This window comes from Temnothorax nylanderi, unplaced genomic scaffold (assembly GCF_030848795.1).
Source record: "Temnothorax nylanderi isolate EJ_2023f unplaced genomic scaffold, tnyl_v1.0 TNYL_tig0049_pilon, whole genome shotgun sequence".
Classification (NCBI taxonomy): Eukaryota; Metazoa; Arthropoda; class Insecta; order Hymenoptera; family Formicidae; genus Temnothorax; species Temnothorax nylanderi.
This window is the reverse complement of record NW_027249111.1, coordinates 391,289-416,711: the sequence shown is the minus strand read 5'-3', so window position 1 is coordinate 416,711 and position 25,423 is coordinate 391,289. Positions and strand designations below refer to the sequence as shown.

Below are 25,423 nucleotides of genomic sequence, written 5' to 3'. Positions count from 1 at the left end.
CATAGACGCCGAAAGCTTTTTTGGAAGCACTCGAGGCGTGCCTTGTTTGCCGACGGCCACCCCGTAAGGTGATGCAGCGAATTTCCCGAGTGTTTGTTAAACATCCTCGTCGCCTGTGTACTATCCTGACGCGAGTATACTTTTCGTAGCCTTTCGCAAGTCGCCGGTACTTCGCCGTTAATGTATTCTAAACGGGTGAGACTCTCCCGGCGGAAAAAATAGAATGTACCATCGAAGATTCTCGACTCGAGTCCGACGATCCGTGACAAATTGAAATTCACGAGGTATAAATCTCAATCATAGATCTAAGAATTTTGTAGTACCTACATTCGTGTCTTCGTTGTCTAATTCATTCTCGTAGCAAATATTTATGTTTTTATTAGAATTCTAACATCAATTCAATCAAATAAGTTATACGATCTTATAAATGTACATGTATAATATATGTAATATAATAATAATAATTATTGATAATAAATATTTAGAGTAATATGCGAAATAAGATATTTTCAGTGAAATTACCTTATACGGTACAAGCAAGAATACGAGCATAAAAATTTCAAGTTATTGGAAAAATAGGGATATAGATTATCTACGAGCGATGATACATCATCGATGGGCAAACACGAGTAATCTTTGATTCGTTGACAGATGCTTTGCAGCTTTGTTTAATCTACTTCAAAAATATCTCTAAGATAGCCATATCTCCCTCGTCAAAAGTCACAAAACTTGTCAAAGTATATCAGAGTGATATCCCAAGCAAATATTGACATAAACTTAAACAGTTTTCTTTTTCGAAAATAGTTTCGAATAATAAATCACATAAATTAGCAATAAAAATAATTTATCTCGATTTTGTTGAACTAATTTTATTAAAAACTTTTTTAATCAAAGTTTTACAAAATATGTCTTAGATGCTATGTTGTATCATAATCAGAAGTAAAATCATTATGTGATTTCAACGAGTCGCATTCGAACCACATCTTCACGTGGAAACTGGCCGATAGAGGCATCGACACGGCGTGCCAAACGAGCCGCACATGTAAATCTTTTTCGATTTATTCAGGCGAGAGCTCTCTCTACATTCGGGCCCCCGCCTTGTCAGGGCTTTCCCTTCCGGCCACGGCTTTTTCGATGCCGATCGTCGTCGCTCGATTTGATTCACCGATGCTTCTCGGTGTTTCACGTCGACCCTTTCGCGTTCTCCCCTTCTCCCTGAATAGAGTTTGCTGTAACGCGTTATCGGAACGTTATCGGTCGATGAACTGCGCGACTAACAATAAGTGGTCATCGCACTAGACTTTCTATCACCAGTCGAATGATTTTTTAAAGCACGCTTAAATTTTATGAGCTAGAAATATAAATATAATGAATCATTTATTTAATCGTAATTAAGAGCGGGTCGTCAAGAGGATATCCGGTGGTTTCGAGAGATATTCTGCATATCTTCAAATATAGATATTCAAGGTTCTTAATGTAAAATGACGCATATGAACAAGCAGGAATTAACTTCACGCTGCTAAATATAAGTTTATTACCTCGCCTTAGACGCCTTTTCTAAATTTATATCCCGAGAGTCAGCTTGCGATCCCCATTGATTACTTACGCGTTAAAATTAATAAAGGCAACGAGAGCGGCAGGCAACACCCGACGACACCCGGCAGTCTTTATCGATATACTCGGCGATCGCGCCGACGATGTTGGATACGAATTAAACGACACCCTTTGACCTGGCCTGCGCCCCCTGCGTCGCAGGTGTCTACGTACGGGAGAGCCTCGGTTCACTGATTTATGGTGCAAAAAGAAATCCCCGGCGTAGGTGGACGATGATTTATCGTTCGGGAATAAATTGCGGATACCTACGGCTGCCAGAGGTCGTCACTCCATACACGAGGACGGCACGCGGACGAGACAGAGGGAAGAGTGAAGCGCGAGAAGGGAGGAGAGGGCTGGAAAAATCAGACGGAATTCATAGTTACGATCGACGGCGGCGGCGGTTGTGCATACCAACACACATACATATGCACACGTATACGGGAGAGGGAGGGAGGGAGGACGGTTTATAAATTTCTGAGACTCCCGATGAAACCCCGAAGCCTTGAAACGCGGCGCGGATTTATCGCCAGATCCGTCGCACGCAGCCGCTTTCGCTGACTCGCTCTTTTTACTTTCCCTTTTTTTCTTTTTCGATATTTTCTCTTTTTTTCTGCATGCTACGCACCCGCCGGAAACTTAATAAATCGCGAGCTTTTTGTTACACCCGCCGCGCCGCCGGCCAGGCGACGGTTTAGCAGTTTTATTCGCGCCCTTCGGGAGTAAATACTCCGGGGGTTTGTTTTAACGTTTTAACGCGAGAATCTGCGATTCGATCGAATGTTTGCGCGGGTTACCTTCGTTAGGGATTGAAATGCCTGTTCTTGTTTCATGATTAAGAATAGGAAGAAATTGCATTACGCTCGTTACGAGAAATGCGTAATCTAATTGGAGTTTGAATAATCGATATTCTTCGTTAAAATAATGTTGGCAAAAGAGCGAAGGGATATTACATTGCACAAGCGTAATAATATTAAAATAAAAATTGATTCGTCGTTGCGTATAATTTAAAATGTTTTAAATCCTATGTATAAATTATATACATTTATATGTATTGCACAATCGTAATAGTGTCAGACTGATAAAACGACAGATTTGTCCTCGCTTTTGTCCGAGAGAGAGAGAGAGAGAGAGAGAGTTTGATGCTCCATTTAATTTAAGAATTCATATTAAGAAAAATCGGTTGTTGCCCATTTCAGAAATCCAAAATCATGTTTTCTATAGTTTGCTGTTAAATGTGTATATATAACTACGCGACTTCTATTTCTCTCGTGAGGCGATTCAAGTTATCGCGACGTAAACACGGGACGGCGATAACGTTTCTCATGCACGTCGGAAACGCCGCAGTATTTCGACCGAGCGCTGTTATTTTCGGCGCCGCGTATATACATTTCGATACTACACACTCGTCCGCGAGAATTTAAAAAGCCAGATTCAGGAATCGCGCGGCAGTGTTTTGCGGACGGACGAAAAACACGGCGGAATCGCCCGTAGAATGCATCGCCGACTCTCGCGACTGTAATTCATCCCGGCGCGCAATATGAAGTGGCCCTTATGACGAATGTCGAGTGCACAGGATATGCGACCGAAAAGGAAAAATGAGAGTAGTGTCTTCCCCCCCCCCCCCCCGCTATCTTTCACCGATTTCGTCGGGGCACACGAGTGCGCTTCGAGCGAGTCGCGCGCTTTTTTCGTGAAAAAAGATACCCGACGTTTCGTCCGCACGGTTGGCTGGCTCGAAATTCTGCGGGCTGTTTTGCTTTGATAAGTTTTTGCGTGACAAATGTAACCGCACGGAAGATGCCGACTATGAACTCGGCGTTAACAGAACGTACGAAAAGATACTAATAAAATTAGACGTGGAATTTTAATATGACATATCTATAGTTAACCGATTATATAGAAACCATAATAAGTTCGTATTATAGAACTGTTAAGAATAAAATATAGAGTATAATTTTAAATCGTATTTATGTAATACGCGCGTAATTGCGTGAGAAAATCATGAAGATATTTTTTCCACAGAGGATTGTTAAGAAATTACTTAAATAATACTGTAATATTATTTATATTGGCTGCATTCGGGGAGCGCGCTATTAGCGCTATTTGCTTATTCTATCCTTGTGTTACACCTGATGAGTGATGAGCGATAAAAATAGAATAATGCAATAGCGCTACTAATAGCGCGCTCCCCGAATGCAGCCAGTGTCTACTTTCAATTGGTCAATTTAGGATAAAGATGAAGTATGGGAAAATATATCTTCTGGGTTATTCATTAGTTCTAAGATACACAATATAGACCTAATGTAATTTCCCATGATACCTGTAAAAGGCTGAAGCATGATTGACTTGTCCTCCATAAATCCTAACGATATCTGGAAAATTACACCAATTATCGTAACAACCTATTCTTCGCGTCGAAAACAACACGAATGCGTATAATGCCGAATCCTTGTTTCCCGTTCTCTGTCTCGCTTCCTCCACTTCGGCGTTTCTGTCTCCTTTTTCGACTCATCGGCTTCATGGTGCCGCCAATTAGCCACCCGCAGACTCGGGTGCGACCATAAACGCATAAATCCGTCAAGCCAGGGCTCGACCGTCGACGACGGCCGCGTGGAAGATCCCAGAATGGCGATGAGAGCCGCCGCGGGGCGTCGATGCGGGAACAATGTCGCGGAGTTCATCCGCGTCTCCTTTTTTCAGCAGTCCCGTCACGTGTATGACGAGCGCGACCTTCCAAGAAGAGCGTTCTTCGGAGACCTCCGTATAGCGTCACGTCATAGTATCTTGAAGGGACGATCGAATGTCCACTGTGGGTGAACAAGATTTCGTCATGGGGTTCTTTTGCTTCCGGTTAGGAGACATTTTTTGCGAATGTAGAGCACAATGTGAATGAAGAACGAAGATTAAAAGCTGAACCGTAACGAAAAATGTGCGAAAATAATAAAAAGGAAGATATAACATTATACTAATGTATGACAGAAGGTGACGGGCGAGCATTCTTACGATGATATCTTGAAATCGGGTTTCAAATTGATATCTAATTCAAATCTAATGTGACATTATTACATTAGTGATTAGATAAATGTCATTGTAAGTTATTTAATCATAAAATTGAAAATTCCAAGTCATAAATCGAGTTATATCCCAATTTTTCCTTTCATTCTCCTAACGATCGAAGAGAGCTCGTGTCTGTATAATATTGTTCTCGACTGTTTAATTTATATGTTCCTCATTTCTTATATTTTATCGTGTTCGGGCGCTAAGGACGCGTCTTAATTTTCCCCTGGCTGGTATCAGGATCTGGCGTGCCACCGGCCTATTCATTTCCTAATCCCCCAAAGAAGGGGTAAAGCCGCTGCATGGTACCCCTATCCCGGGATAAAATAGCCGGCCCTCTTAACGTAAAACGCCTCGGTAATTCGAGATTTCCGGCAGCGTTTCGCGCAGCGAGGGAAACAGCGCAAGTTTTCTTCCAGCCGGAGAAGAGATGGCCGCGAAGTTTTCACTGTGCGAGTGCACAAGAGAGAAAGAGAAAAAGAGAGAAAGAGAGAAAGAGGAGTTTCGAGGACGATGCTAGAAGGGATTATACCCGGCAAGAGTAACCGGCGGTACATCCTTAATTGAACCATCGTTCTTGCACGCCTAACGCATTCGTGAACCATCGTTCTCGTCGAGTCGCGCGTGCTCGCGTGCTGGCTTATTTGGAAACTTAACAAAACAGTAAATCCTGCCGCGGGACTCTCTCTTTCGTCCAACGCGATCCACGCACTTTACTGTCTTGATGCGAATTCACGTCTCAATCGCTCATGAAAGAGAGAGAAAGAGAAGGGAAGAGGGAGTTTCCCTCACTCACTTTCTTGACTGAGATAGATTTATCGAAGTAATTTGAAATAAACTTAAAGCAGTTATCTTAGAACAGTTCTTACTTATCCACAATGCCACACAGTGACATCATCTTTCGTAATATATGAATCTGATAATAAATCGTTAGAAAACTAACTTTAAATTGTTTACCAGCCTTTTATAAAGCATAAAATAAAAATTAATAATGCAAAATTTGTATCATTAATACTGAAATAAAAATTAATGTCACATTTGCATTATTTCTGCTTCATTAATTATTATCGCTTTAATAATAATTTTTAAACAGTTTTTAAAACAGCTTTTACGGTATTATTCATTGCTTATCAATATTAATAATCACAATATTATTCTTGTATTACATTTATATTATACATATTTATATTTTTATATATTAATATTATATTAACAAATCGATAATTTCAACTTTTTAAAAATATATTAATTTTATACAATAATAATAATTTTTAAGATCCTGCTTTTTCATTACCCGAACAAGATAAACGAGTTATAGGGTTTTGTTTTCAGGCATCACTGCTAGTCACTGATCGCCGTGCCGCGGAAGAAATCCCTGAAGATCGATCCGGTGCAAGGCTTCACGCCTCGTCGTGAGTGTAATCGGCGCTCTTAACGCTTTAATCCCTCGGCGCGGCTCCGATCTTCGAGGCTCCGGGACTCTCAGCAGGAAGACCTCACGAGCACACTCCACTCGGCCCTTATCCTTCCCCTCGCACTCTTCCCCGTTGCTCTTTGTACCTGAATTTAACTGGAATGCTGTCTTTGGTGGTGTGACCGATGATCGCCATTTGCACCTTCAATGAGTTGGGAGGAGAGGAGATATACGAGAGGTATCTCGAGAAAAAAAAGCGTGTCACACGTCAGCTCGTAAAAATCTGTTCTTATCGAGAACGAATTTCGTATGCCTAGAGATAACCCCGATAATTTGATATTTAATAGGAAGATTTATTTTAATCAAATTGAAAATTCGTAGGCATTTCTTGCGATTTTTTAAAATGAAACTTTTATTCTGCAATTTAAAATGTATGCTTTGTTGCGATAAATTCCTCTTAATATTAATTAATGCATTTTTTTCTCTTCTATTATCGATCCAGTCATCAATTATCCATAATCTCATGCATATACTGTTCTCTCACCAACATTTCTCCTTGCTCACAAACGCTATTGTTCATCAAAGTTTTTTTTTTACTCTCTATTCGGACCATCTTTTGAGACCCCGTTTTTCTACACTTCGCCCGGCTGTTCGGGGTCGGTCGGTAATCGCCGGTTTATAATCTGGTAGACGTCAGTTGGCACGCGAGTCCCCGGGGCAACCCTGCGCGTTGTGCGTCGACACGGGTCGATCTTCCTCGTTCATCCGGATTGCTTGGGAATCGGAGGGATGATATCTGAATTATCTTTCCTGGTGTTTGGGACTGAGGTGGTCCGTTAAAACGCCGAGCGTTCGAGAGCCAGGCTGGGGGGATAGGAAGGCAGGCAGCGGAGGAAGACGAAGGAGCAGTTGGATGAGATGCGGGAATAATTGGCGGTCAGGTATGCCGTTCGGTCGAGCTGCTTTTACGTATATCTTCTTCGACGTAACTTCGAAACGGAGACGCCAATCGCAAGGTATAATAACATGAAATTCTCATTAATACAAATAATTTTTCTCTAGGTGTTTTCTCAGAGCAAACATAAAATCAATCACATACAGTATAGTGCATCGAACGCAATTTTGTTAAAATCAGAGCTGCATTTAGATTGTACTACGAAAAGTCGTCTGTATCCCAATCTCTTTTTAGGCCGAATGCCTCTCGATCAAATACATTGTTTTCAAATACTATGCATTGTTAGAAAATTAGAAACTTGAGATTCACCTTGTAGGTTCATGGAAAATATCGTAGACGAGTATTAAGCTGTAGTTTGCACCACAAAACTGCGTGAAGTGCTGTACTTTTCCTCGAGTGTCTTCCGAGCGCTCGTATTTGCATAAACAGAAAATCATCGCAAGGGCCCACAATGGATCCCGCGAGTGCAAACATCGCGGAGTGCATTTAGAATGTGGGAGGGGTCAGTTCACAAACACGTCCCCGAAAGCATCGAGGGTCCACATGAGCGCGCGGATAAAGCCACCCTATGGAAAATCCTTTGCAAACTGTCACCGCGACGAGGCTCGTCCTCGTCGACGGCCGTTTTGAAGGGATGGGAAAAAAAATCGAAGACATCTGGCAGCTCAGAAACTGGGAAGAGCGATCGATAATACCTTCGACGCATCGAATAAATGCGATGGCAAACAGTAACTCAGAGTTTCTGTCACGAAAAATGTAAATGGTGACTACTCGAAGGATTTGTCGGATTGACGTGGCTCTCGACATGATTTGTGTGTACGTATAATGTAGTGCCCCGACTGTTAATTCGTGAAGCTCTCGAATTTCTCGAAGTCGTACATTTCGGAATTATTAGAACTCCCGGCTTTTCCGATGTCGGGATATTTCAACGAACGAGTCATCTCGCGGTTTAGGATCTCTTAAGATCTCTGTCTCGCTTCGTTTTTTTTTTTCAACTCTAAGCTACTTGATTCCAGAATTTCTAGATACGTACTAAATCCTCAGATGTCTAGATTTAGCTCGTCGGATTTTCATTTCTTCGGATTCCGCCGGGTAATGCGTAGGTCAAAGAATTATTAAAGCGTCACGGTGATTAATTATGTCGAGATTAAACGGATTAGCGGCGAGGATCGGAGTTAAGGGAGCGCGAGTATGCCCTTTGGGAAAGACCGCGTGCGAGAGAGGGTAGATTGAGCGGTCTTCATTACCTGCCGCCCGCTCATTATGCTCTCAGCTTGAATTCTCCTACCTTTCCCCAGCTGCCGTCAGCTTCTGCCGCGCTTCTTCCGCTTGTCTCTAGTTTCCTAAAGCCGCGAATAATTTCATGGTTCTTTACAGCTGGACCTCTCGAGGGATATCTGCTAGGCGTTAACTATACGAAGACTTTTTAAGTAGAAAAACGAAAAACAACAAGAGAATGACTTGACGGCAGTCCAGATCTTTTTATTGGAACACGGTAAAGTTACTTGATAATATCACAACGGCGTAGTAAGAAGTCGGAGCTTAATTATTAATAGTATAAAATATTAGTTAAACAAAGTTATAAACCTCTCTCATGTCTCGAAATCTCGAAGTTTCATTAATCATAATTTGAGACACGATGATTAATATAATTTAGCTATAGTATTTATGGATCTGAAAAATACAAACCGAGAAGCAAAAGCTAAATAGTATGGAGACTAACTAAATAGTAATATACGTCCAAGAATAATCCTTTATTATTTATCGCTAACATCTGTGGAAAGCTATAACGCGTGAGTTAATTATTCTGGCAATTACTTCACTCGCCTATATTAATTATGATAGCCCTAATCAAACGTAATTCGAACGAGCGATATTTTATCATTTAATCCGCGCTTCGGATTACATGGACCGATTAATAACGCGATTACGATCGAGCGGTCTAAGCTGGGGCAATAATTCATCGTTTGATCCAACGACCATCTCGCGCGAGATAATCGGGGCTCTATTACGACTCTAACCGATCATGTGTGTGCAAGATGTAGCGCCGCATAATCATCGCGGCGGCGGCGAGCTAACAGGTATAATCGTTCGTTGTTGTCCGTCATTCCCCAAGATAGCTTCCATCTCGAGAGAGCGTCCGCGAGCTCCTCCGGAGCGGCCTCGCAGACAGCTCGTTCGCCATGGAGGGTCCTCGCGCGACGGAGAAAGAGAGAGAGGAGGGGGGAAAAGAGGAAAAGAGAAAAAGAGAGAGAGAGAGAAAGGACGAGGGCGAAAGAAGGAAGAGGCATCGCTGGTCGAGCAAGAAAGTAAGCGCACACACCTGACCAAAGAGAAACGACAGACGCGGACCTGCGGAGTGTACCTGCTGGAACAAAGGTTTAGCTAACCGCCATCGTCGTTGGAAGCTGAAACGCACACACCGCCGCGCGTGCGTGTACAAAAACGTACATGCACAGGTAGCCGAGAATATAATCACTGTCCCTTTCCTTGGCGTCTCTATTAGCGTCGCCGGATGACGGCGGGCTCGGTCCGGTTTCTGAAAACGATATCGTTCACGGGAAGCGGAATGTGTCCCTCGATTTCTTCGCTTTGGATACCGCGGCACCGAGAAAGGGTTTTATATCCGAGAAAGAGGAGGGGAGGGAGATCGATTCCGGAGACGTCGTAAGCACACCCCGGCCTGGAAAAGATCTTCGCGTGCAGCTAGTCTCGGAATATTAGTCGAGTTCTCGTTAGTCGATCCTTCCGAATACGAGACGCGCAACCGGAGTCATCCCTCGGAACGTTAGACCGTTCGTTTCGCTTCTGTGAATTCCGAACGATTGAGAGCAAATCGTTGAAGGAAACGTATGGACATCTTAATATTAAATCGGAATCGCGAAGGAGTCTTGTGAAAGATAAAATAGAGACAAAGATATGCAAATGATGTGTAAGGATTTATGAAGAATCCTCTAACTGAAGCATGCATGAGAATGTCGAGAGCTTAAAAATTTTAATATCTTCTTCAGGATATTGTGAGATCTTGGAAACGTCTATATAGCAACTATGTAAATCCGAAGCAAGTATTTTACCGTATAAACAATGTAAATTTCTGTAAAGTTAAAGTCATTAAGATTTTATTTAACGGAGTATGTGGAGAGAACGCACAATTTACCGCATCACTTTTGAGTACACGCGTGCTTCTGCAATTTTATGCACATGTACTGTGTTATTATTATCTAAATGTAACAACAATAGCGGAGGATTCACCATATTCGATGTCAATATATCTTTCGCTTTTTTTTTAATTTGTCGATAAAACCGCTTATTCCAAAACGCTTTTACCTTTTCTACGAGATTCGAGAACATCCAGGCTTGGCTTTCGTTTTCCGGAACGCTGTTCGTGTTCAAAGCCGCGCATGTTGCAGCTTCGGTAGGTCGCGCTCTTGCTACGCGATAGCGTAATTAAATGTATTCCATCGCGGACTTCTGGTAGCGTAAGTATTCGCGTACACGCCCTCCAGCCCTCCAACGCTTCCCAACGCTGCCGCATTATTGTCATTTCGTGACCGCATTCGCATCCCTCACGTACATAATATCCCGGAAGTGCATCCATACCGCGCGTTTACGTCACAGTGTATTTTACGGTCTACGCTAGATTGCTGATAGAGTGAATTAGACAGAGGACCGTGTGTAATATAAAAATAGAATTCGTTTCATTTTCGAAGAAACATGTACATACGTACGACACATCTAAGAAAATTAAGAACGCTAAATTTTTTATTGGTGCCAATATCAATTATTGATAGGCTTTTATTATATGATTATAATTAGAGTAGAGTAATTTCGTAACAATTAGAGTAAGATCAAACAATATACGTAATTGGTATAATCGAAATTAATTTGCGGTATAATCATAATTGGTATAATCATAATTAATAAGGATTGATAAATGTTACAAATTGCAAAATAAGCTTATTATATCACCCGATATTTTTAATGTTGAATTGTTGGATTATTTCGTATCAGTCGACGTATTAATTTTGAATTGAAGATTTATGGAAGGACGTTCAATGTAGACATTCGATATAGTAACATGATACTCATTATCAGAAACAGTTCTCTATCTCTCTCTGCGTCTCTTGATAATTACTGGCATTATCTCTCCCGCCACTAATCGCGTGTGTCTCAAACACAAGCTATAGTATATTGCCAGACTAGTGGAGGATATAGAAACTTGACGCATATTATGCCCGCCATTGTGTCGCTTATGCGCATTGATTTAATAGAAGCAGAGGCTTGTTGTACCAAGACGACTTGGGAGAACAACTGGATTAACGCGCGGCCTCATTCGCAGGTCTCGTCTAATTCGCGGTTTCGTCGAATCTTCAGAAGCCACGACTGGTAGCGAGAATTAATGTTCGCAAACGTGCAGCACGTTTGTCTGCCCTGCCGAGCACTCAGCTGGAGTCGCGCGCGAGTAACGCGACAGCATGATGGAGTTCGCGATGTTTTCTTCGTGAACGAGTTCGGGAGCAACGACGGATTATGCGAGATATAGGTGCGAGTGTAAAGCATCTAAAATGTTAACGCCATATGCAATCTCTTCAAAACATATCGTCGTATAATGAGACGTGCAATATTTATAAGATCTACTTTCTTCTTATGAAAGATTTTTAAAAGTTACGAGGGAATTGAATAGTAAAATAATACGCGTACCAAAAAAGAATACAAAAGTACAAATGTATTATATTTACTTCTCTGTTTAGAACTATAAATTAACTTATATAATGTTATTAAGCATGTAAATTAATATTGTCACATTTTAGTATTAATTTGATACCGGAGAATTGATATTAATTTAACACTGACTATTGATAAATGGTTTAGTAAATAATCATTGTATTACAATAACTGTTGATTTTGATGTAATAAGTAAATATTATTAAAATATAGAAATCAAACATCATCGAAGGATGTTATTATTATTGAAAAAAAAAACCCAGAAAAATCTGCATATGTAAACAAAGCTTTCTCTCTTTCGCGGGCGTGCTGCATTAGCATTTCAAGCGGCGTGTCGCGCAGTCCATTGAATATTAGCATCTCACATTGTTATTATAATATAATTCGGTGCGGATACGTTGGCGTTTAATGGAACCGAAAGCCGCGCCATTCTCTCGGCAGCAGTCATTCCGTTTCGCCAAAGACAATGGAATTAACGTTCGCTTCGTTCCTCCGCACCGTCTGCCTATCTTACGGAATTTCCGGTCCAAGTAATTTGCGCGCAATATCGCACGAAGTCTGCACTTCACGCATGTGCGTTTTCTCTTTCCCGCGCGCGAATCCCCGGGGTGCTTTTGTATCGGTGCATAGCAGTTTACTCGTGCACCCCGTGTGCGGCAACGTAGATCTCATCAGAGACATTTCTAAGAGCGCCGGTGCATAAAAACGCATTATTATGTCTCTGAACACTGAAGTCGATTTGAGTCTGTCGTGTATAAGTTATCGTTTTGCGAATTGATTTTGCCACGACTGTTACATTATCCAGTTATATATATATATATATAGTTCAGAATATATGATATTAACATGAAGGTAAGTTTTCGTGAATTAAACTACGAGACTATGTGTGATTTCTTGAATATGTCGTATACAGCATTTGGTTTAATTTTCGCTCATTAAGCTGGGTATACACTTAGAAAACGTTCGGACATTGGCATTTGTGTTCCTTGGTTGTTTGCTCTTTTTTTCGGTTGCCCCAAACACCAGAATTCGACTAGATTCGGTGTTTGCTGCGTGTAGGCAATTTGAGATTTTGGATTATATCTGTTGAATAATGACAACGAACGTTTGCGTTCACTGTTCATTCGGTGTTCGTTCGCTAAGTGTATACCCAGCTTTAGAGAATTTCTAATACAAAACGCTACGATAATTCATAACTGATCACGGAGCGTGCAAACTACTCAGCAGTAATTAAGAACGGCATTCTGTTAAAAGAAAGGAATGAAATTCGGAGACTTCGAAGAAGTAAAAACAAAACTTTCCATCGACGAAGTCTCGCGTTTCTCCCACCGACGACGAACAGCGAGACGCATTTGAAAACACTGAGGGCGATCAGTGGGAAGATGGCCGGGCGGCGCGGCGCGGCGCGGCGCGGCGGCCCGCGGATTACAGTTTCAAAGTCGTCGAGGCGCGAATAAATTCGTCCCGCGCCACTCTCGATAAGGAGCTTTCCACGAAACTGGCTTCATCACGTCGATGCTCATCGCCTCCCGCTTTTTTTTACCGTTCCGCACCGTTCGCCTACCTCGCCGTCGCGTCGGCTTGTATCGAATAATACGTCGTCTGAGCCACCGCCGCGTCCCCTCTCGACGCTGGAAAATCGCGAACAACTAACTCGATTAATCGAACCCCGTCCGTCCCTCGCGCTCTCGCCTGACTGAATTCTTCCGGCCGCGTTATTCCCGAGGAACATCCGGTGCGCCGCGCTATCAGGATCGCGCCAGCAGGGCGCTGGGAAAAGGCTGAGAAAAACTCTGGGAAAAGAAGGGAGCGGAGCAGGGAGGGACGCAGAGTTCTCACCATCGTCTCGTTGTCGTTGCGAGATAATGTTGAAGCATTATTAAAATTTGCACCCTTTGTGGTGCAAATTTTTTTCGAACTTTCCCGAGAGTCACGCGCGCGTACGTCGTCGTGGCTGAAATACCGACCGCTTAACTTGACGACGAGTTAACACGGGATTTAAATACGCCGCAGATTGACGCGGGCCATTTCTCGTTAAACGCGAAAATGGTATCATAAAATTCATAGGATTCGCACCACCCGCCGTGATAATCTATTGACAAAAGTGCCGCTTATAAAGTCGTGCGAAATTGAAAGTCACTGAGGTTGATACCTGGTTTCTCCTTAAACACGAGTGCGCATCAATCGCGATAAAAATTATGAAAAATTTATAATTGAGTCAATAAAGATTTCCATTAAAAAATAGATTTAATAAAAATTTACACGGTTCTATAACGCTTAAATTAGTTTTTACATTGTATACCAAATTTTTATCTCCATTTTTAAATTTTAAAAGTTGCACTCAAAAATTAGCGACGCTTCTTGACTTCAAAAGCTGTATGCAATTTGAAAATACTGTAAAATTGAAACGGAATGCATTGTTATCATACACATGTTATCACAATTTACTCTGTATTACATTTACTATATTATATTTATAGAATTTCATCTAGCTTAATAAGTGCTACTGGATGTTATTTTTTAAGAAGCAAAAGTCGTGTTTATCGCGATTATCGCGCGATTAGCGTAATACGACAGGATTGACCGTGTAATTATGCCGGTCGCTAATTCCGCGCCAATCGTAACCGACGAAGGCGCGTGATAAGCGAGCCGAGCTGTTGCGAGTCGAACGAGGAGCGGACTGTCGTTGAAAACCGTGCCATCTGGCAAACCGGTTAGCCCCCGATTCCCACTTGTCTGCCGCCACATGAAGACATTAACACGCGAAACCGGCAATTACGAACTAGACAACCGGACACGAGAAAGAATTCAGCACGGTCGCGTTAACGCATCTACCTGGGCGACACGCGATGACGCCAGACACGCGAGTCTCGTGTCGTTTGTGTCAGTTGTTTCTAGGAACTGTTGGTTTTGTGGATTTTTGATTACTCACGGGCCCCCTTGCCATCAGGTCGAGCGAGGATGCTGTAGATCTGTTTTTATTTCGCGGGTTTAGTACCTGGCAAACCGGTTAGCCTCCGGTCTCGCCAGATCCTTGGAACCATCAAATATAATGGCGCTAGATCGAATCTGTGTATCCTTGGTTTCGAAGAGACTTGGTCACCCGAAATTCTTGGCCTCGCAGATCTTTGATATCGTTGTTTTAATCTTTCATACCATGGAATTTTGAGCTATTAACGACAGTTGTTTACGCAGAATTTTGACTTATACAGATACTCACAAGTGTTTGTCTCTGTAAAGTATCTCGATTTACCCAGCCTGCCCACCTTGCCCAGGCCCAGCATATCGATTTTGAGCGCGGCAGCGTGAGGTACATTCGTTCGGATTCGACGACGATTACGTGGAAATGAAACTGTCGGTTTAGCGGCGCAAAGTGGCGGTTCGCCGGTCCGCTGGAATTTTTCGATCCAATTTTTGACAGAGTTTTCCACGCGTAGTTTTATCGCGAAATGAGGCTATTGGATCGCTTACCGCGCGAAGCATGTCGCTTCGAGTTGCGTCGCGTTCCGCGAAATTTTTTTCGGGAAATCGCGAAATCACGAAATCGGTAGTTCATTGGTTGTGATCGATCGAACGAAACTTTTTAGCTTTTAATTAAACGCCGAGAGATCGGGATCGTTAGCGCAGAGAATTCCGCAACGAGAATTTCGATACGTACCGCGCGTGAAAAACCCGCCCCGTTTGTTTCCGGGAAATCTCATCGTGATTTTTTATAGTTCGGTACGTTGATCTTCCATTTCACGTTTCCATTTCATGTTTTTATCGTGAAAAGCTGTTGCAACAGCTCTATTACTTGTATGCCGACAAATAATTAAAACTACGCAAATAGAATCCGCTGCGCCAGTCTATTTGAAATAAAAGAGTAAAATCTTCGACAGCGTCGAATGGTCGAAATTGCGTTTTGTGCATTGGCGCACGGTGATTGTCAAAGTACCGAGTGTTGAAAATTTTCAGGCGGGATTATTACAGCGTCGAGAGGAAAATGTGTTCCCTTCACACGCGATAATCTCATTCGTCGCATAATAACGAGCCTTTAAAACGTCCCGAAACTTGATTTACAGCGCTCGCCAAGGGACGCACCCTCCGAATTAATGTGCAACCTATTGTAACATTCACTTTTATTAAGAATAACATTGCCGTCGTGATATTTTTTCTTCAACAAGAGTGCAGTTTTAAATTACAAGTTTTTGTTTTAATTTGTTTTAACTTGGCAGGAATTTATTTAAAATTCAACATTTCTCTTTCTCTCAATCATTTTTTATTTATTTATCTATCGTTCTCTTTATACTCTGTCATCATCGATACAACGCGATGAAGGGCTCTCCGCTGAAATGCGAAATCACGATGTATTGGTTATTGCGAGCGTTAAATCTCATGTACGTACTTTAAACAGCAAATCTGAAGATACGAGCGCTTTGTATGCCCCTTCGTATTCGAAGGATAATCTGCTTCGATCAGGCCGAACTGGTCATGCGATTCGTCGGGTGTTAAACCACACCGGTGTTTTCGGACGTGAATTGGCGCGATTCGATCGAGAGTCACGGGAGAGGTATAGAGGGTCCGCGGGAAACAGGCAGAAACGGGAAAGGGCGCAAAAAGCATGAGCGGAGCGGTGGAGGTGCGGGTGGAAGCGACCGCGGACGGAGGACAACGCTCGCGGCAAAAACGGCTCTCGGCTTTATTGGCCGACCGGAACGCGATACACCGACCCGGCCGATTCTCTGTCCACTCCGGGATGAGATAATCACTTAATTACGCCCGATGCCGGTCGTCGTGCGCACGCGATCCCCTCCGAAAGGATAATAAAAAGAAGTCGCCGGTGCACCCGCTGATGGCGTTCGTTCCCTGTACACGGTGTACCGAAACAATCGATACGCATCGTCGCGGTCGAATCGAAGCAAAAAGTCGGTTACGCGTGACGATTTCATCAGCACATACGAAAATTTATATTAAATCAATTAGGTATTAATTACCAAATTTCAAAAGTTATCATCCTCAAACTCAATATTAAGTGTATTTCAACCAAATGAAAAGCAAGGTAATGTGTGTGTATTTTCATCTTTATTTGACGATAAGAGCCGATTTTAACTTTTACAACTCAATCAAAAATTAAAAGTTTTTTGATAAGTTGAAGAATCTTCGTGAGCGAAGACACCCCATATAGAATCTGATTCGGGGAAAACGAGGTTCTAAGGTATCCTTAACAGATATGCGTTGCGTGCTGCATCGCGCGACCACGCCTGCGAACGAAACCACGCGATGACCATATAAACGTCAACGGTTGGCGACATTACAAACGTGCGATAAGAGCTAAAAGATTTCCGAGAGGGAGAGAGAGCGAAGACTCGCGATATCAGAATTCATCGAATTAATGTAAGAAATCCGTGCTGTCGACACTCTGCGGAATCAAGCTCAAAACTCAGTCGTCAGATTTAGCTTAGAATAGACTCGACCGTGATATAATATTCAAATATCGTCGGAAAATCTCTTCTCACCGAATCGACTCAATTAAAACGATCGACGATAATTATATTCCGCGATGCTTGCTCGGGAGAAGATCCTTCTTGTGAATGATCCGCCCACCGGTGCGAGCTTCCTTCCGATCAGAGGAACGTTAGATGGGCAGCAGGTTGATCGTGTTGCCGCCCGCGCCGCACGGATGATAGCGAGAGCGGGGATGGGTCGAGGGAGCTATCATGAGTCTCTGCAGGAAGCGAGGCAAGAGAAGAGAGACTTGAAACAACGAAGAGAGAAGGCGAATTCAGGAAAGAGAAAAGAGAGAGAGAGAGAGAGGGAAAGAGAGAAAGGAGAAGGAGGACATCCAAGAGGAAGCTCGTACGCCAGCCATATGTCACGCCGACCTTACGTAGGTATCCTCGACGTATCTTATCTTCCGCGCTTATAGCCGCGAGCGTAATCCAAGTGGAAGACAAACGCGCACGAAATAAAATCCGGACCGGTTCCACGGGACTTCCTTACTCTCCTTTACGTCGCGCACTGGCAAGCCAAGGAAGCATGATGCTCGTGCCCGTCCCTCTGCACTCTCGGGAGAGAAAGAGGCCATAAGCCCGACGTTTCCCGGCAGCGAGCACGCGTTTTTCCTGTATTATGAGAGAAAGCTCCGTATCACGCGGCGACATCGTCAGGCGTGACGTTTTCTCGGAAAATCGAAGATTTTCTCACTAAAGCGAAAGCATTCGATCAGTCAGCGCGGAGAGCGGAAGTAACTTCATTGCGATTTAACGAATGAGATCTCTCTCTCGCGAAAAGAGTGTCTCGCTGTATTTAATTTAATTACAATTAAAAATATGTTGTATTCATAAGGGCGAGCTTTTGCGAAGACCAAAACTCAACCGGAAAACTGTGGCTGACATTGATTTAATCTCGCGCGGGTTTTTCCGCGTGGAATATTTTGTAAAGTTTCGAAAAAGAGCGTTGCACTGGAATGTTTAATGACACACGCATTTCCAACATGCGCGCGCTGGAAATTTCGGTGAAATAACCGCGGAACGTATCTTTCGGGCCGCGTCGGAAATTCGAGCCATTTCGAAATAAACTATCGAGATTGCTATGGAGATTTCTGGGACGTTACCGGACCGCGATTTTACATGGGCCATGTAGAATTTTCCGGCATCGCGCTATAAATTATTCGAAAGCAAATCTTGCGGCGCGCGCGGTACGAGGTGGGTCGGGTGGAGCAGGGGGAAATCTGCAAAGTCACGTCCCAGGATTCTCGAAATCCTGATTGCCCAGCTAAAACCCGGGAGACCGGGGGGGAAGTCGTAAAGAAAAGGTCGCGCGGCTAACCTCGCGCACGAGACCGCGAGCTCTTCCGGAATTTAGGATCCCGGCCTTCGTCGTCGTTCGCGACCCCCGAAATACGACAGAACGGCGCTTAATCTGAAGACGTGCATGAAATAATATTTGAACCGGTCCCATGCGGGTTCGTTACCTGCTCCATGGGGATGATCGAGACACGATGGGTAGCAAGTAGTCGAGTGTGTACTGTTTTCATATATCTCGATATTTTTGCAAAAACGACAGTTTCCAATTTAATTAACGAAACTCAAATTGATACAAGTATAATATAAAATCATATAAATCTATAATACAAAGAAATAAGTTAATTATATAATAATACAAAGAAATAAGTTAATTATATAATAATACAAAGAATAATTTAATGTGGACATTAAATGTGACAGGAACATGGTATAAAATAAATTTTTTACTCGAATGGAAACGTGCATCTGAAAAGGATCAAGGCACCGACATACGTAAACCTGGCTTTGCGACTGGGACTCACTCGTGCTCCAGTTTTCCGAGGAGGGTCCGATATGGCGACTCTCAAAGACCGTCGGTCCGAATGCGACACAAAGAACGACGAATTATTATGGAAATTGTCCGGCTTTGTGTCGCGGGCACGGGCTTATGCCGCATGAGGTCACGCGAGGTTACAACATCCTTTCAACTTATCTTATAAAGGGACAGCTAGAGAGAAAGAGAGGCGCTCTAGTATTTTCGCCCTAGAACAATCCCTTTTTACGGGAACGACCGAAAGAGATATGTATCCTTTACCACGCTGCCCATTGCGCGTCACACATGTGAGAAACGTGCAACGCATCTCCTTTTCTGGCCATGAGATCGAGAGGCGCGACTCGTCGCTCGTTAACGAACGCGAAGCTTAAATTAGATGGAACGATGGCACGTACTCCGAACAAAGCGATCAATGCTACATGGACATTTTTCTTAGAAAATTATGTCGCGAACGTCGTCGATCTTTATAAGAATTATAAGAGTCAATGCGAGACGTGATTTCTTTATTATGTATATAAATATTTCAGAAAGTGAACGTAAGCAAATGAATATAGGAGAATATTAGAGATCTGATTTAATCTTAAGACTTCCGCTTTCGCAGAACCTCGTACACACATACACATTCTCTCTCTCTAACTTTATCTATCTCTTTTTCTTGTTCTAGCAATGTGAATGCCACACATTACAGCGGATGTTGTCGTTGAAAGCGGACGAACCGGCCGGAGATTAGAAACATTTTTGCAATAAAAGTAGAGCGTATTTGACGCAACTAGTTTGCTCGCGAACAGGAAGTAGTTGTCGCAACTAAAACTAACTCGATAGAATGCAATCGTGAAACGTAATCGTATCGAGATCTTTGTCTAATAAAATAAGGGGTTTGTTTCGAATAAAAACGTTATATTACATTTCTTAACTGTTTAAAAGTAGACAATAGAAAACTATCCGTTTGATCTTAGTTTATCTCGGAATTACACGCTGAACCGGATGGGAAACGAAGGCGAAATTAGGAGGAAAGGCGAAAACATGGATTACACCCTTGGAAAGTCGATCTGGCGACAATCGTGCTCGCGCACGATTCACGTACCCATCGTAAAGGTGGACGGTGGAAACGAAGAAAATTAGAAATATCCGGACAGCGAGGATCCGGATGCGTCACGGAAAACGTGCTCCTCGCCCTGGTCGCGGCATTATCGTTACACGTGCATCTGTGTATATACGTGTCACTATCCGTCGGATCGCTCGCGCACGTTTCACGTGCGATGGGAACGACGAAGGTGGTGTTCTCTCCGTTTCATTTTTCACCTATGTGTCCTCCCCCTTTCTGCGCGTGACGTCTGCCGGCGCGCGGCGTCGATACGTCGCGTCGATCGTATCCCACTGAGGTGTGATTTAATTAAATACGGCGGTATCGGGCGAAATTGGTGATTACAGCGTCGACCGCGAAATCCATCGAGAAATTAAAGACGGGCGCGGCGATGGGATCGAGCGCCGCTCGTCTCTAGGGATGTACGTGACGTGGACGTGCGAGACGTACGGCTGGAATTTTTTTGGCATTATTTCGGTGATCGAATCACGAATTCGACGTTGCGAGAAAGAGAGAAATAATGAGAGACGAAACGTGTGACATTATTAAAGTGAAATTAAAATGTAACGATAATATAGCCAAGGTGAGCGAGAGAAATATTACAGACAGCATGAAATAATGAAGAATTGGTAACGGACGGTTTCATAATCGTGTCTTTTCATTTTCTGCAAAAAAAGAAAAAAATACTTGAAACTCTGAGTGACGTCTCAAAATTGCAAAATCGGAAAAATGTTATACCTTCTTTTCTTTTCGCACAGTAGAAAGTACAGAATTGTACAAATATCATGCAATTCCGAGAAACCGGATAAATACCGGATACGGTTTTACTTTGTAAGCATTCGTCATTTGTCCGCTGTGAACAGATTACACGTCTCTGAAAACTCGCGAGGTGATACGATCAGTCGGCTTCTGAACGAAGTCTGAAATCTTCGTGTTTCTCGAACTAACGAGCGGGCCGCGGGATGTTCCTCGATCTACCGCGATGATGGGTCTCCATTGTTCGGCGTATCAAGTAGAACGGGCGGCGGAAGTCTCGAGGCTCCGTGTACAAGGGCGTTAAATGGAGGCAGAGCGACTTCGGCGCGCGAGAGGAGGCGGTCGGCAGCCACGTGGACCGGGAACAAAACCCCCCACGAACCTAATTCCGGTGTCGACATAATCGCACGGCTGGCGAGGCAACAATAACAGGGTTGCCGTTTCACCCGTGATTTCGACAGGTGATGGAAGAGGAGGGAGAAATTATGGGTTATCGTACGCGAGACGAGATGATCGACCCTGCCGGGGAATAATAGCGGTGCATCCAACCATTCTCGAACGATGCTTGAAGCCCCGCGGACGACGTTTGAGGATTATAATAACTTTTTTTGTCACGAGCGCCAGGCACTCGAGAGAGATCGAGATCATTGATTGTAATAATTTCAGTTGATTGTCAAGGACTACGGAACGTTATAATAGCTCAAGTTTAATTTCGACGACAAAGTCTTTGCGGTAATAACTAGACAAATTTTTTTTAAACTATCTTTATTCTACTCAGTTAGCATTAAATATTATAGTATTCAAATCTTTAATTAGAAATCTTTGCAATCTTGCAATAATTTTCATTGACTGACGAAAATTATTTATAATTTCTTAACTTGTTAAGATAATCCAATTAATTGGTTTAGCATTACTGTTAAATTACCATAGTTTTCATGATTTACGCGTTATTATGCGATTATGCCATTACAGCTTCTCGTATCGCCCTACGGTCGCAAAAAGGAACGGCCGACATCAATGCACCGGGTTTATTCCGGTCGCGGAGTAAATTCAAGCGCATTAATAAAACCCTGAATAAGCAAAAGGTAAGGTCGTCGGGGCACATAAAGATAATATAGCGCTTACGAAAGGGCCGGCGTACGCAATATGCACGTAGTGGACGAGTCGTGTCCACGGAAAGAAAGGGGCCGTACGTGTCGGTTAAAAGCTCGTCGACCCTCCTAGTAGTAGAAAATCGAGTCCTCCCGACCGGCTCTTCCAGGTTCACTCACTCTCTCTCTCTTTCTTTCTTGTACGTACGTATCCGGGACATTATCCTCATACGCGGGAGAATTTCTGTTGACGGCGCGCCGTCGCAATAACGTTATCTCATCGTGAGGATTTTTAATCACGATAATTGGTGTTGAATGCTAAGAAGGATATATGTGTAGAAAGGGGTGTATACGCGAATTGTTAAATATTATCTTATGGGATTTACTGGCAATGGCGCGTATATGATCGAACTATGTTTAAAATATTTCCCTCGAAATAGACCAATTTGAATATCGGCAACGTGTAGCGGTGCTCAAAGCGAAACGATTATGATGACGGAGACTACTTATATAGGCCTAATTTCAATCCTAATTAAATTTAACTTTAGCTCACTTACTTATTGTATTCTATGTCTAGAAAAAAGGAAATAAAAAATCTACAAAGCACATATATGAATAATCAATAAAGCTTTTCAATCGGAAAAATGGAATAATGATTTGTCTAAGAAAAGTGCATGTGATGCAATAATTATAACCATCTTGCAATTAAATGTATATGTGAAAAGGATTGATGAAAGTGAATTTCGTGGTGGCCGAACGAACGACTCGGGCACGGTCGTTGTCATGGTCGTTTTAGTTTTCAGGGATGCGGCATGCCGGACGCCGAGCCATCCCCCGTGAAGGGGTGTCTGGCACTCTCCTCGCGAAAAGTACCGCAGCGCAAACTGAAACTCCGTCCAGCCGTCGTTTATTTATGTATGAAACCGTAGCCTATACGTACACTGTTCCCGGTATCCCGGTCCCCTTTCCGTTGTGTTCGGCTTCTCCGCTTCGTGCCTCGTGTCCACGAGCGAACTTGTGCGTTATTCATACGTCTCGGCTGAATGATGAGCGACGTCTATTCCTCCCGCGCGTTGCGAAAACTTCGCCTAGAAGTCGGAAAGTCACGGACGCGCCTTCCATCATAACGGGGCTAACCCTGAAGAAGTAAAAGTATCCCAAATTATAAAGATCTTCACGGCAAAAAAAATTTACTTATAAAAATGCGAACATTTAGAATTTATTTTCATGACATATAATATAACATTGCATTCGAAATATCTTATAATCATTGGGGAATTCACTGTCAGTGCCAATATATTACTGAATTAACGATTTTCAAATTTATCTTAATGAATTATTTCAGACCGAACAGAAAATAAGATGCTAATGAAAAAGTAAAGGTTTAAAGAATCTCAGTCAATCGATTTTTATAGGTAGGTCTCGAAGAGGAAGTGCGCTGCTCGGAGAACCGCTGTTGGATTTAATCGCACGTTTACGCGCGTCTTATTTACGCTCAATATCGCCGACTCCCGTACTCTCGTGATCGCCGGAAGCGCGAATTCATGAATTGGATTTTCGTTGCTCGCTCGGCACACGTTGCTCGCCGCGCTCGCGGGTGTAATAACGCTCGTCGCGTCAGCTTGAAAGCAAACGAAAATAACTCCCGAGGCTCCGATGGGATAATGCTATTTCGCTAACCGAAAACATTATTTAAACTTTCTCATCCAGTCGAGTATCGGCCGCTTATATCAGCCGTTTGCGTCAGTAAATTCAATTTTGTAACTCGTGAAATGTGCAGAAGCACATCTGGTACCCTAAATTGCTCGCTGTTGTTATTCGATGAACCAAAAATTTGCCAAACTGAAGTTACTACAGTAACTTTAGGATTTATCCATGCAAAAATTATTTTAATTAAATAATTCATGTAATTTATCTAATTCCACAATTTCATTTACGAAACAATAATAGATAGATAAAAGAAAGAAGATAGAAAAAAAAGAAGAGATAACGAATAATCTTATTCTTTACATATCTTCTTTCCACTGTGCAAAAAATGAAAATTTTATTTAAACATATTTTTTTCTATCTTGAGGTTCAATTCATCGACAAATTTACATGAATTTACATGAACGTAAGGAAGAAATAAAAACGTAATATAAAAATTAATCATTTGAGTGGATAATGAAAGCTATGAAACTATTCTTTTATATTAGCATTTTCAGTAGATGCTAGAAATCATAAACAGATCATTCAGAGAACTTCGATGAACTCTAATTGTAAGATCAACGAGTTTAATTTAATCGGTACATCGATTTCGCCGAGAAAAACGTGAGGAAGCGAGCGTCCTCAGCAAAAAAGCCGAGACCATTTGGAGGACAGAAAGTGTCGTTCGGGATCAATAGGAACCGCGTATCGCTTGGATATAAAGTGCATTAGCGTTAGAAGTCCGACGCGATCCCGCAAAACCGACGCGTCGCAATGCCGCGACTGTGGGCTTCTCGCAAAAAGTCGCGGGAACTCCGTCGATCGGTCCACGATAAGAAGCACCGATAAGGGCTGACGAGTGAATGTATCATCGAGGTGGTTAATCGTTTCGCTTCGCGAAGTACGTTGCGAACTTCATCCACCCTATGCACGTGCGACGAAGTTTAGCCGTCCTAGTTCGCATAATCCCCCCGAAGTGACGACTGCCGCCCCTGGACTACATAGATATGTTTATATTGTGGATTTCAAGCATAATAGAATGAAGAGCTTAATAATTTTCGTGCGATATGTCCTCACTTACCACATTGTATAAGCAAGTCGCGGTTGCGGCGTCGGACGATTTCAAATGTAATACGACAATCGCTGGCGGAAGCCGTCGTAGATCTTTAGAGTAATTACTGTAACTACTGACACACTGGCCAGACTGGTTTAGTAAATTCTCCAATTTGCACGGGCTTTTTATAAATGGATAATCTCTAGATAAGAAGCTATTTCCATTGTCAAAATACTCCGGTAAGAGAAGTATTTTGCATTTATAAAAAAAACTCTGCACATTGAAAATTGTAACATAATTACTTAATTTGTTTTAACAAATTTTAATAATATTTATCATGCATGTATAGTTATTGCTGATATCTGGAGAAATAAAAAATTAAAGAACCTCATAATATAGTTTTGGGTCCCGAGAAATGAAAGATATCGACAAGAATTGACAGTAAATATCGATTGTATGATATCTTTTTTCGAAGCTACAAACGCGAAGCAGACGCCAGGCGGCGGCGTCGGCGGTGAACGACGACGAGACCGAGGAGGAAGAAGAAGCGGTCGCGGATAAGCGGACGAGCAACGTTGCCGCCGGACAGAGTGAATTATGGGACAATTAGTTCCGGCAGATATATAAGCTCCAGACTCAGAACCGAGCCGCTCCTTCCCGCTACGGTTCGCCTCTATCCTCGCTCTCG

At 42.8% G+C, this 25,423-nt stretch overlaps 1 protein-coding gene across 2 annotated transcripts in view; it reads right to left on the bottom strand.

Moving 5' to 3' along the window:
• Positions 1 to 25,423, bottom strand: part of Pxb (putative Hedgehog signaling attenuator pxb) — a 326,305-nt gene that overhangs the window by 108,551 nt on the left and 192,331 nt on the right. Inside the window, exon 2 of one of the 2 annotated variants that reach the window (XM_071706092.1) lies at positions 22,936 to 23,133. The exons of the other annotated variant lie outside the window; for it this stretch is intronic. The gene's annotated coding sequence lies outside the window, so the exon portion shown is untranslated. The remainder of the gene's footprint in view (positions 1 to 22,935; positions 23,134 to 25,423) is intronic. 2 annotated transcript variants of the gene reach the window in all.